This window comes from Habropoda laboriosa, unplaced genomic scaffold (assembly GCF_001263275.1).
Source record: "Habropoda laboriosa isolate 0110345459 unplaced genomic scaffold, ASM126327v1 scaffold96, whole genome shotgun sequence".
NCBI lineage: Eukaryota > Metazoa > Arthropoda > Insecta > Hymenoptera > Apidae > Habropoda > Habropoda laboriosa.
The window spans coordinates 964,798-979,516 of NW_017100221.1; positions in this window are offsets into that span (position 1 = coordinate 964,798).

The following is a 14,719-nucleotide window of genomic DNA, read 5'->3' on the forward strand; positions in this document are numbered from 1 at the left end:
TTCTAGGCCTTAACTTCTTAGAACTCGTGATATTTCTTGCGAGCCAAACATAAGACACGCGAACCCGTGTCGCTGTACGTACATCGAGCCAAACATAAAGCTAGCTGTCTATTCGCGCACAGAAACGAATTAACGGGAAAAGAATTTTCTGATTTTATATTACTTTTATTGGCAAAACCGAGAACAAACGCCACGCACGTGGTTTTTAATACAATACAATACGCCATACTTTTTTTCGCTCAACGCATGCGCGACACAGCTCCCAACGCCGCTCGACGCATGCGCGATAGCCGTTTCCAACACCGCTCGGCGGACGCACGCCGATCACGGTAAAAAGACGCGCCCTTTTTAAATTCAAACCGTTACACTGTCCTTTTGAGAGTAAAATTATCGCGAGTTGCTCGCGAGTGGACACTGCGTCTGAAAGTGACTGACTCGAATAAACAGTTGCTTTGCAAACACGAAGCAGTTTCGTATTCTTTACAGAACTCTCGTGCGAGTAAAAAAAGTCAGGAAAAAAAATTAGTGGAGAAATGAAATCACCGGATACACAGTTAAGAAATGCAAATTCTGTTAGAGTTTGTACTTTTTTACTGTATCTTTACTGTATCTTTTTTATTGTATCCCTGTCATGACGCTTATTTTATTATATTTACGATAGTTAATTGTAACTTTTATCACTTCTAGAATAAATAATTATTGGTTTTGTGATTCCTTCGAATATAAGCATTGTGTCATCAAAGAATTCCTTGTGTCGATTAATAGGTCGTTAATTATTTTTCATTACTTTTGGTTTTTATGAAATACTAATGTACAACAATCTTTGTAAATAATACTCAGTATGAGTTTCTAAGTGGTTAATTTACGAATAAATACTAATGTACAACAATCTTTGTAAATAATACTCAGTATGAGTTTCTAAATGGTTAATTTACGAACAGACCATCGTCCGAAGAAAACGAGACGGAATATTAAGTTATAAATATGGTCATCACATTCCCATCATTTCCGGGAAAAATGACAATTACATTTTTTGTTCCTTAGGATGCGTAGAATCATGCTGTAAAAAAATTTTTCGTTCCATTTTTTAACATTCCTCTCTCAAATCTATATAAAATTAGTAGCACATTCGATATTGATAAAAATTGGCAAATGGCGACAAACTTTTGGTCAGTAGTGCATATCAATACTGACAAGACTGCTGTAACATAATCTTATTCAAGAAAAATATAGCAATTATTTGAATAATTTATTTAGAAATAAAAAACGTGTAGCTTGTCTTTCAAATAAAATCGAATACCTAGAATCTGAAAATTGTACCATTATAATACCACAGTACCTTCCCTCCCTTTCCACCAGTTAACATAATTCTTCGCTACATACCACAGTGACGTATCCATGAAATTCTCACAGATTATCGCGTTAACTACCCACGAGAATCTCAGAAAACTGGAAGCTCTCCCATCGATACACACCTAACACTCATCAATTTCGCGCTCGTCAAACCTCCACGATTTTAATTCCCCCCTCCTTCCCAGTCTGCGCGATTTTATTCCTCTTTTTCCGTGACCGGTCTTCCGGTTCTACAGCTTCATCCAGCAAGCTTTCGATTCTTTTATTCCTCGTTCTCGCCACACTCACAGGCGCCTCTATCATTAGGCGCAATAACTTATGTCGGCGTTACGATGCTAATGAGGACTCGTTGCAGAAGCCAGCGACCGTCGTTATTTACAGCTTTGTATTTTTACTATTACAAGCCTGGCATGGTCGCGCGGCGGTTCAACGTTGGACACGTTTTCAGAGGAGTTGGCGCGTCCACTTTGGTTCAGAGGCCGCGCGCGTATCCAGTTCTTACAGCCGCGAATATCGACGTTGATTCGACATTCCCCCTTAGGATGACGGGGGCTACTAATTACCACGGCGCGATATTAATTTGCATGTAACACGTGTAATATTGTAGCGGTGCATTGCACAACGACAGAATCAACGAAGACCAATTAAACCCTCGATCCTGTTCGGTTTCCTGTGTACACGACTAGTTAACACTCGTGAGACCAGGTCTCTCAGTCAACGAACTAAACGTCTGACAATGAGAGAAGGTCCAATGTGTAATGAAAAATGTTGACATTTCTCGTTACTATTGGCGATTATAAGGGTTTTTGAAAATTTTCTCAGACTATACTGATGATGGAGCCTTTTGGGGCATTTTAATTTAATACTTGATTTTCTCATAATCTTCGTTCTCAAATGAGAGAAGAATTAGTCATATAATTACAGCGAAGTTTATCATTCTCGTCTAATTCACTTTTTTCTGTAGTTAGTTTAAAACTTGCCCGCCGTAATTCCACTATTTATAGTGTGATTGATCTACTAAAATTAGAAGTTTTAATCCTTGTTCTCAAATGAGAGAAACGTCAGTCACATAATGAAATTAATTCATTCTTTCTTTTAGTTACTTTCAATTTTAGTGCAGGTACCTGGCAACTAAATCTCGACTGCCACAATTTAACCACTTATAGCGTAATTACTCCACTGAAATGAGAAATTTCATTCAGAAGCGTCAGTCAAATAATTACAGTGAAGTTCATCATTCTCGCCTAATTCATTGTTTCCTATAGTTACTTTCAATTTTAGTGTAAATACTCGACAACTACAACTTGCCTACCGCGATGTAACCATTCATAGTACAATTACTCCGCTAAAATGCGAAGTTTCATTCAAGAACGTCAGTCAAACAATTACCAAAATCATCAAACACTAAACTGTTCACGACAACACCAATCTGTCACCTAACCCTCACAAGCACGTCAACGTCGTTAGCATGGGTAATAAATCCACGCTCTCTATGCCGTCTCTAAATTAGCCCGCGAAAGAGCCGTCGTCGTCGTCGTTGGTTCGCGCCAACTCCTACCGATCCAACAATGCTGATAAAGCCAATTACAATCGAGATCCAGCGTGGAGGCGCGCCGCCGGAAACCGGCGAGTTTCGTGGCTGATTCAGCGGCCGTGCACGACGCAGAAATAATGAAAAGCCGAGCGATAAATAATGTATTGGAACCGCGGGAGGCGTATAACTCATTCCACGAGAATATAGCCCTCGCGTCGACCTCACCAGCTCCCCTCTCTATCTCTCTTCTTCTTCTTCTTCTTCTTCTTCTTCTACTGCTTCCTTTTCCCGTTCCTCTCTCGCCCCGGACGGTAGGATTCTCCAGCTGCCATAAATCCGAGCGCTACCATCCGAGGCTCTAATTGCATTATAAATTGTGCATGCGCCTGCACATCCTGGCGAACGCGCTACCCCTACCACCGTGTCGAATCGCCGCTTCCAGGATGCTGCCTGGAATCAGCCAGGAACGGGAGAAGACCCCGGCTGCGACCTCGAGAATACGTTTCCGCGCCGCGCCGCGGAGATTCAATTTCTCCTTCTCGCGTATCGACATCCCGCGCCGGGGGAATTTACGTTGACCGTTTGCAGGCGTTTAGAAATGGCGCCCTGCCCTTCGAAACAGCTGTTTGACTATGTAACAGCTGAAATTTGGATCGTTTTCTCGTTGCTCAATTCTTGATTTTTTTTGAAGGATTCTTAATTAGAATGTTGTTTAGCTGCATGAATTTTTTGAATGGTGTAATGTTTATATTGAAATCTGTAATTCCTAGAGTCTTTAAAAGTATCATTTTGAGGTTAATGCTTCTTTTTTCAGTAAACTGGGATTTTAACTATCAAGTGTTTTGCACAGGAAGGTACGTACTTTAGTTTTGCAACAGGAAAATTTAAAAAATTTGATGACACTTGAGAATAGGCGTACTCAAGATTGCATGTAATTTCAGCTTTTTAGAGAGAAACAATATGGATTGGTCCAAATTTGTCACAATTTTATCGTTATCTTGTAGTGTGGGTTCAGTTCTTCAGGTTCTGTAAAAATCAAGCCCTATTTTTTGCTACCATTTTTATAATTCAATTTTGAAGTTACGGTTTCAATTTGACTGACTGAATTTAATTACTAGAATTTGGGTATTTAAATTTCGATTGCTTGAATTTAATTACTAGAGTTTGGGTATTTAAATTTGGATAGTTTCAATTTGACTGGCAGAATTTGTATATTTAAATTCGAATCATTTCAATTTTATAGACTCAACTGAAATATTAGAATTTGAATAGTTTCAATTCCCTCGGCAGAATTCAGATACCAGAATTTGCATATACAAAGTACCCCTACAAATTACATTCGCTTGCATTCTCATCGAAACTCGAATCGATCCATCGTTCTTGAACTATACGCTCAATTTCTTCGAAACCATGCACACTGTGTACCTGTGCCAACCATGCCAAAAGAAGCATTTCTAATGACGACGTCGCTCCTATGCCAGTGATGCATGCTAACGGTACCGAACCTATGAAATACTTCACTCGAAACGAGCCTCGTTCCGAGTGAAACGAGGACCGCTCCCACAATTGACAGAGTAATTCGGATTGAAATCGCTGCTAATGACACGCGAATCTATCTCAGTGGATCATCATCAGCTCCATATTTGGCGATACAACGTATCAAGATGCTCTTTTCCAAGGGAATAAGAAAAGAAAAGTAAGGAGTGGAATTGTTCAGAAACCAACAAGTCTACGGTGTCGTTTAAAAGAAAATGAGAAAACTGTGATGACATATTGCTCGTGAGTAGGTTGTTACGTCTTGGAATAGCTTATCAAACAGCTGGAATTTTAATGACGGAAAGAATCTTTCCTTTTCGAGAAATTGTAGATTATTCTTTGTTTTTTTACTTGAATCGTACCATTCCTTTGTAGCTCTTCTTTTTTAAACATTTTCTGCACTGCAATGCACGACATTTACATTTTTTTATTCCGAATGTGAAAGTTGGAGGTAAATAAAATGAATTATAAATGAATTTAAATTTAGTGATCTTGGATATTTTAACTAATTCAGGAATAAATTTTCTAAGGAAATGCATGCGTCGGAACGCTTTATTTCGCGTACAACAGAAAAAGAACGTTTATATTTAAATAATATCCCAAAATGTCACTCGACTCTTTTAACTCATTCTTTTAAACAAATTTCCTAAAAACTGCTCTTAAAGGAAACAATTAATTTGAAAACAAGCAAAAATGAACAATTTTTACTTTTAAATGAACACAATTATTTTCCACAAATATTGTACAATGGAAAAAATATAAAAAAAGAAACTATAATCCTATTTGATAAACTGAACTTTACCTAAGAAAAAGAAAAAAATCATTTTATCCCTGATAACCTACACTTCACAAAAAAAAAGATCCCAAAATACTCCACTCTATCCAGAGACCCAACATCCTCTCCAACAGAATTCCAAATCCAGCCATTTCCAAGGAAACCCCGCAAAAAGGAAAACAACAGAACAGCATCGAAAACATCGAAAGCCCAAAAACGTCGAGACGTGATTTATCGTCGCGGATCGGATAAGGCCGCGGGCAACCAAATTGCCGCAGGACCACGAAATTACTCGGGCGAGGGTTTCGCGAAAGGTCGACAAACCAATCAAGCCAGAAGAAAACGAGCACCGAACACCGAACAAACCTCGATGACCCGGCCCGATTCGAACGAAGAAAAGAGGAACAACAGGCGATGCGCGAGAAAGAAAGAGAAATTGAAAGAGAAAAAAGGAAGGAAAGAAGAGAGAGAGAGTGCAGCAGTAGGCTCTCTGCTCGCGGTTCTTGAATGAATCCCATTCCCGAGGCGCACACAAGCTGCATCCCCGTTGCACTTCTAGGCAGGCTGCTCAATGGGCAGATCGTTAGATAGGATCGGTGGCCGGACCAACTCTATAAATCCTCCGCGGGCACAATTATGTGGGGGATATAAGGATTATTGTTACGGGCCGAGGCACATCGCTGCGGCTTTCGTATGGCAGCGCACAGCCGCGGGGATTACCCTCATAAATATATTCAGAGGCCATTATGCGAGCCCGGGGACGTTGATAACGTAATAATGAGGGCGTGGGCTAATGAGACGCGCGCTGAAAACTCATCCCGTAATCGTGATTGACGTTCAGATCTTTCGCTCCTGCCTTCTTTTCTCCCCATACCTCTGCTTGCCTACTGGCTAATGTACTTGTACGCCGGACACAATTGGCAAACGCGTTTCGAGATCTCTTACTTTGCGAGGATTCTTACCTCTGCGAGATTTAAGCGGCACTTCTCCGGGGTTTCGATGTACAGTGTGGGACGAAAGTTTGCTGATCGCTGACTTATGAAGATATCGTTCTATTGAGAGTTTGGGAAATTTTGCTACATGTGAGTTTCGAGATTTTTTACTTTGTTTGGATTGTTCTCTGTGGAAAGTTTAAGCGAGACTTCTCAGGGATTTAATGTATAACATTTAGACTTGTTGAGTTGTCAATCGGCGAGGTTGATAGATTGCTAACTTGCGAAGGTATCATTCAACTTAGAATCCAGGAGATTTTGCTACATACGAGTTTGGAGACCTTTTACTTTACTATGCATACTGTTCTCTGTGGAAAATTTAAGCGAGAATTTCGAGAGATTTAATATACAGTATGGATCAGCATTTCAAACATTTGATAAATTGCTAACTTACGAAGGTATCATTCAACTTAGAGTTCAGGAGATTTTGCTACATACGAGTTTGGAGACCTTTTACTTTACTATGCATACTGTTCTCTGTGGAAAATTTAAGCGAGAATTTCGAGAGATTTAATATACAGTATGGATCAGCATTTCAAACATTTGATAAATTGCTAACTTACGAAGGTATCATTCAACTTAGAGTTCAGGAAATTTTGCTATATACGAGTTTCGAGATTTCCTACTTTGCTTGGATTGATCTCTGTGGAAGATGTAAGCGAGACCTCTGACATGTTTAAAATACATTTGAACAAATGAATGTTTTTCGAATTTGTTTCAAATTTCGTCAATTTACACCACATCTCTCCCTCTAAAAAATTTCCAGATATTGGACTAAATGTTCTTTACCCGTTCAATGTGTACTGTCGCCAATTTAAACAAAATACGTGTCGAATATTCTCTTCAGATCTTCCTCGTACCAAAATTTTATCAAAATCGACGATTGTCACTTGGTATTTTTCTTTCTCATCGCAAACAGTGCTAAATTTCGAAGCTAAATCAACATTCCCGCCGTCGCCTTTCCCAATTCTTCAACAGCTAATACTTCCAACTCGAACAGCTTGTTACAAAGTAAAATTCATCGAGTATACAACCGACGATTTGCCCAAATATGTCATTAATTCACATCAACTTCCTCGTTAGCCTCGTTCACAGAGGACTTACTAAAATTTCTATCCCATCCACTACCCGTCAAACTTACACGTGCCCTTGCAACAGTTCAAACACAATTAACTCACCTTAACAGCCGGCAAATTAATCACCGTCCAAAATACCTCAACGTCCGAATCCAATTACTACCGGTGTTTCGCGATGGCCGGCCATAATAATGCCGAGTCGCCTAATATACGTTCCGAGGTGGACGCACCGACGAATCATTACGTGTAACGAGCACGCCTATGCTATAAGCCCAAGAATGATGACCGCGGCTTGTAACGATAATAAATAATCGGTGAAATATCAAGCAACGAAACGCGAAACGATTCGTTCTCCCCGATAGCTACCTTCTGATTCTCTCTTTCTTTCTTCAGATAGATAGAGAGAGAGAGAGAATCTCTGGGAGTCCAGTGATGTCTTCATTCCAGGTAATTAGAGGCAAGGATGCACATAAGCAGGACGTTATTTCTCCGGTGAAACGGATGTCCCCATCCCCGCGAGCCTTTTCCACGTTCTGGCCTCGTCCGCTTGTCGGTACTTTTGTACCGACGAATCGAAACGCGGGGCAAGATAAAGAGATCTTTGATTGTAAATAGAGAGGAGGTTCGAGGAGAGGCTGGATTGATGGGTCGAGAGAGTAAATAGAATATTGACCGAGGCAACCACGATGGGAATTTCTAGATGGGCTGAGGTCTGATGGAGCTTGAAACTAGCAATGCTACTGAGAAAAGAAGTGGTTGAAGAAGTCTAGCTGCCTCTGACGAGGCTGAGGTTGTGATTGTTTTTTAATTTCATTTGGTAACCTTAGGGAAGCCTAAGGGAAGGTGTCGGGAAAAAAAGGGAAGAAAAATAAACAGCGATGATTTTACGCTCTTGTGTGACAGATTGCAACAAGGTACAACCTTGGTCAGAAGTACTAGGCGTATTCCTCTTGGCTCGTTTCCAATGAAAAGTCGGCAATATTGAAGTTTGCATACCGACTTCGAAGGATTCTGATATTTGCGTAACCTTCTTCGAATGCTAAATTTATACTTCCAGCAGGTTTTCTAAGTTTAATGTTATGCAAAAGAATTACACGCGTGTTCCAATTATTCGTCATTTCGTGAATCTTTTTACTATTCAATTAAATACTAATACACTACTCAATACTAGTCAATCAGGACAATGCGTTCTTCCGTTCGATTATACACTTAAGGTCTTTGGGTCTTTTTTGACCCAATGTGAAATTTATTTCCATAAGTTCCGATGCTTTGAGGAAAGTATTTCTGAGGTAATTTCAACCCCGTTTTCAAATAAACTTAACACTTGAACAAATATCAAAATCTGCTGTTTCATAACTTTCCCTTTCTCAGAGTAATTTTGCTTTTGGAAAAATTGGTAATCAGTCAAGTCCACTTTAATCACTTTAAGTTCTATTTTGTCTTTGGGTCAAAAAAGACCCAACAACTTTAAGATTTGGTCTTTGGGTCAAAAGAGACCCAACAACTTTAAGATTCTCTCTTTGGGTCAGAAGAGACCCAACAACCTTCAGTATAACAATTCTTGTTACCAGAATGCCATATGAACCTAATCAATAAACTTCTAACAAACTCTTAAGGGAACATAATCCTCACAAGAGCAAAAATTATTAAAAAAATAAAAAGGCACGGGTCAAAGGAGACCCGACTACCGTACTATGGTTCAAAAAATGAAATTTCGTTCGCACCAACCTAACATTACATAGTATAACGATTCGACGAGCTATAGTCATTCATACGACAAACAAAAATCTCTGCTAAACTGAACATTTCAGAATTCCCACTTTACTTTCTTCCGAGTACTTTCCAAACAACCCACGTAGTACAATACAAACTTCTGATCGATCAATCACTGATAATCAGCCAGCGAAAGAAAAATCATACGTCAATCATACTTGTTCTTCACTCACCATTGTGAAGCCTGCTTTTCGAGGTGCGTAGGTGCTCGATAATGGAGGTGAGGGGTCTGCGGCCACTACCGCTGCCACCCCCACAACTCCAAGGGGAGTCACGCTCCGAGCCGTCCGCCAGGTTGTCACAGTCCTGGAAGGTAAAGAGAAAAAAGTAGAGAAAATTAGACGGAGACAAGTGGGGAGGATGACGGAAACATGTTGGTTTCTACCCATTTCCCACGCTTCACCGCGATACACGCTGTCCTCGTACTCGTCAACCGAATAGCGATACAGGTAAGTACGAGCAATGAGATTCTCATTGACGAAGGTAATGAGGGTAAAGTGGAGCGACGTTGTGGGAGGGTCGTGGTATTTCGTAAAGTAATCAAGGAGAAATGCACGAAGAGAGGTTACGTTTGATCTTTATCTAACGCTAGATCGTACCATATTTTTAGAGGAAGAGTTATTTTATTTACGAGTAGGCCAAGAATTCTTTTCCTTTTTTTTTTTTGCAATGTGGCATTGATGTTGGGTAGGTAAACAATTCTATTTATTCTTTTATTCGGGAGACCGAAATTTCTTTTCCTTCTTTTGCAGTATAGAATTCATATTGTTGAATTTGAGTGTCGAAGTGGAGTAAATGTCACTAGAAGCCTACTTTGCTAAAAATGCGTCACTCGTATAAAAATAAAATTCAGAATTTCATACTGCAACAAATGTATCTGTTTATAATATCCATTAGGAAATTTTATAAACTCAACATAATTGAGTAAATTTTTATAAATTCAACATAATTGATAATATCCACTGTTATAATAAAACAAGAATCATTGGACTCTACCAAATTCAAATTCATCACTCTAGCTCTTTACCAAAAAATCAAAATTTATCTTTATCAACCATACTCCAAAGTATCCCAAAAATTTCCAATTTCAATTTTCAAATTACAGCTTCATGCTGCAATACAAAAAATTCTACAACCCACGGATAATTCTCCAATCCAAAAAAAAAAATCGTACACATACAATCACAAACGTACATGGAGTTCAAACAGGCGAGAAGAACTCAAGAAAGAAAGATCCTAAGAAAACGGTGCTCGTCGCACGTATCTCTCATTGTTAGACAATTTCACAGCTGAGCGACGTACATCAACGAGAAGAAAATCGTCTCCATACGGCTGGATAATGTCGCTCGCGGGGCGAACAGGCGAGTACTCTTGTTCGACGAGAGCGCGCTCGATCCGCTCTGGACTTATGGTTAGGTCGGCTTACAACCGGATCGGATCGATTCCCCGTGACACGTATGGCGGTGTCGCCCGTGCATTATAGAGCCTCGTGTGTCTCTCGATCGCTCCTTCTCGATCTTCTTCCTCCACCTTCTCTCTTCAGACGCTGTTCTTCCTTTCCTCTCGCGCGAGAAACGAGAGAGAGTTTAGAATATCCCTTGCGAAGAGCGACGACGAAGTTCGAGGCGAGAGACCGTTACCAAGAAGTCGTTAAGCCTCGTCGTTAAGTCGATTATCCGCAGCCCTTGACGACGAAGGATCCAGGCATCGAGTTTCCTCGCTCCGGGCCACGTTTATCGGCTGGCAAACGTGTCATGGCTGAAAGCGTTATCCAGGATCCCGCCAACAGTCCCCGGTGGATCCAGTTTTATCGATCGTGTTACGATAAAACGTCCCTACCCCACCATGATGGCCGCCACCCAGCGGCGGCGTTAATCTGCACGCGTGTCGCATACGCGCCGATTTATAGGGACCAGAACGGGAATTTGTCGATCGGTAACGTACGACGCTTGTCGAGGACTGTATGTACGTGAATGTACGCGAGCGGACATCGTGTTGGATGATTCACGATGGCACGTTGCTTGTGCCCGGCCTCGTATAATGCGGCGTCATCATTACTAGCCGCATGGGAGGCATGGCGGCGTTTTTAATCGGTCGCGCTAGATCGTGGGACGTGGTGGTGAAGAGGTGGAGGGGTTTTGTTAACAGGAAGCTGGGAGTTCACGGAGGGAAAGGTTGGTTTTGGGTTTTCTATTGTTCTGTCGGATGTGACGAATTTGACGAGGAGTTGAAGAGGAGTAACAAGGTGGTTTTGTTAATAGGTAGCTTTGAGTTCGTGAAGGGGAATGACGTGATGGTTTTGTTAATCGACAGCTTTGAGTTCACGGAGGGAACGTTGGTTTGGGGTTTTGTGTTGGTCTATCAGATGTGGAAGAAGATGCGACGAAGAGTTGGAGAAGAATAGCGCGATAGTTTTGTTAACAGGTAGCTCTAAGTTGACGAAGAAACCGTTGGTGTTGAGTTTTCTGTTGTTCCACCAGATGCTCGGTCTGAAAACCGCCGAGATGTTAAAGGAAGTATCTCTAACGCCTGGTAACGAAGTCCAAGCGTAAAGCTTTACAGCCAGGGATGGTCAAGTCTGTGGCTGAATCCTTGGGCCAGTGATCCGTGAAGGTGAGCTTGATAGCTGGTTTGACTAGGTCCGTCTTCCTTGGTGGTAAGAAAATTTTCGCAACCACCATTTGCAGGTAATAGGTTCACGCCCAGGCAACGAGTTAGCTACAGGGCCTGAGAACTCAAGTCTTAGAAGAAACTTTCTGTATTCTATGTGAAACTGTTCTTGCTATTTTAATCCTGGTGCATTCTGCCGTTCATTAACTTTGGGTCTTTTTTGACCCAAAGAGCGTTGACCCTCGAACGCACCTAACCTTATGTGTAACAATATTTGCTACCAGCAAGCCATACGAACTTACACAATAAACTCTCAATGCAATGTCAAGAAAACAAATATGATGCCAGCGAAAGTTACTAGAAATATAAGAAGGCGACGGGTCAAAAAAGACCCGAACACCGTACTTGTAACGTTGCCACTTGTAACCTAATTTTTTCTTCAAATATACAAATATTCAACTTACTACCCAAAGACACAACACTACACACCAAAACTCACTCGCTCAAAGGGATAAAATTATCACGACCACCTCTCACCAGACCCCAAAACAAAAACAAAAAAACAGAGAAAACACTAAAAATACCAGAGGTGTAGATTGTGTATTTAAAATCACAGCAGTATCGTAAAGCAGCGAAGGAACAAGACTTCTCGCTGGATAAATACCAAAATATATACAGTCATAAATTTACAGCGGGCGTTAAAGGGGGAATGAAAGAGGCCCGTAGACGCCGTTGATGCACAGTCTTATAACACCTGTCTCTCTTACGGTGCCACTCGAGGTGTAATTGCTACAGAGAGGCGGTCGTAATCGTGCTCGCCTCGTCCTGCTCCCCATCGTCGTCGTCGACGACGACAAGGGTCGAGACTCTCCTTCGAGGAAACTAAGCGGCTCGCAACAAGGCGGCCTCGCTCAAGTGGCGTAGAGTGTCATCAGCGGTTTTGCAACGGCGACGACAACGGTCGACAGTTTTCGCGGGAAGCTTCGAATGGCCACGTCGACGGACGTGGCATGTTTGCCATCGCGAAACCGGCGCACTCGACAGAGGAAAAGGTTTGTCCAGGTTGTTCCTCGTCCTCTCCAGACATCCTGCCGCTAATAGCGACGAGGAACCGTCCCCGACTGTCCCTCTACCGGCGAGCTATGTCGAGCGTAGCCACTCGTGAAAATGATAAAGACGCGCACGATGTGCCTCGAAAGTGCTTTCCAGGAACAATAAAGTCGAAGGAGCTCCGCCAGCGGTTTAGGATCAGACTACCAGCCGAGAAATAGCTGAATGACTCGAGAGTTTTCGTACAGTGACAAGAGGGATCTTAATGTGGAGTTTTCTGCTAGTGATTTGAATGGGGTTGCTGGTGAGGAATGAGTGGGAGAAGAGACTGTTTTACGAAAGATCAACGCTGGGTTCGTTTCTTGCTTTTAAAATGGAATTGTGGATCGGTGAATGTAGTGGATTCCGGGTAGCGGAATGTGTACAACACTTTTAGCCCTCGTACGACGAATGCAGGGTCGTTTTGACTCAACAGCGATAGAGTCAGGCGGCTTAGATCAGAAAATACACCTATTTTGTGTATCAAATGTAAATAAACAAGAAAAATATAAAATACATGTAGTTGAAAGTACACACATTTATACCCAATTCCTTCTGGAAACTTTGCTATGGGTCAAAATGACCCTGCAGATAGCATTCGCCTCCGGCGTCCGTCTAAAACTGTCACAAAATATTTGGCAAAATGAGTGTTCGCGATGCGCTGGCTTTTATCGAAGATTGCAACGCGAGCGACTCGCATCCATGAGTCACGTCGTGGTAGGTTGGTATCCAACAAAACAGACTGTGGAGGTTGTACAAAAATGTCCAGAGAAAGTTGGCAAATTTAAGAATGCTTTACTGATTATTTTATTATCAAGAATCCTTGTCACATGGCCCTCTTCTGCCTAAATTCCAACGTCACAAAAGTGGCCTTTAGAGTACTTTATTGCAAGCTGCCAATTCATCTGATGAGTTGGCATCCAAAATTGTTTTAATAATATAATAAGAAAAGAAGACACTTTTTAGGTTTTTAATTAAGTTTGAAAATTTGAATTTTGGACAGCTTTTGAATAAACTATTCCAGTGTGCGATCAGGATGACTTCACACAAATAAATGATTTCTTTAAGAAATTTAATCAAACAACTGTGTTCGATCTCGATATTACAGTAAACAAGAGGGAGTAATCAAGCAACGTCAGAAAGGTAATTTGCCGTAACACAAAACCGCAGTTCTCGCTGGAACAATTACAGAAACCAGTTTGAACGGAACAAGGGGAATTCAGATTTCCTGAGGACGGAGATTTTCTTGAACAACCTTTTGTCGAGAATGGACAAGAAGTTCATTAAAGGGACAAAAGGACGCGATTAATTAAAGGGCGAAGGGAACAAGCGAGCGGTCTTTGATCTTTGCAATGAAAAACATATCTTAACATTTGAATTTTCGTCGCAGTGGGAGCCAGCTTGGTCTCAAATGAGCGCTCGTTCTTCAAATACGTACCTGAAGAACACCCGCTGGTAACATCTGCGAACCACGTAGATGCAGCGTGTTCTGTTGCAACGAAAAAGTCCCACCGCGCATCTCCTCGCTGGTGCAAAGAATTATGAACACGCAGCTACAGACAGATAGTTAAAGCGTACCCTCGAGATTTTCCTCGCAACGCTGCGACCAAAGGGACAAAAGCTTCAGAATCACCATTTTCTCTAATAACTCTACCTTGATTGCATCGCGTACGAACAACTTTTGCGCGAGTTTTTCTCCTGATAATTGATTACTTATTTAACCCTTTCTTTCGCTAGTGTAGACAACTATAGTTGCTTACTATGAAGCGATTTCTGAAATTGTTCGTCAACTATTTCAATCCAGGATAGCAGATATGTGATTATGACAATGAAATGGTTGAGTCATTTTTTGAAAATGCAATGTATTGATGGTTTAATATTTTATATTTGAGTAATTTCTAAATAAGATTCTTTTCTGCAACAGGATAACAAAATTCTATAATTCTTCAATTCTGGAAAAAATCCTTTAATTTTTGATTAA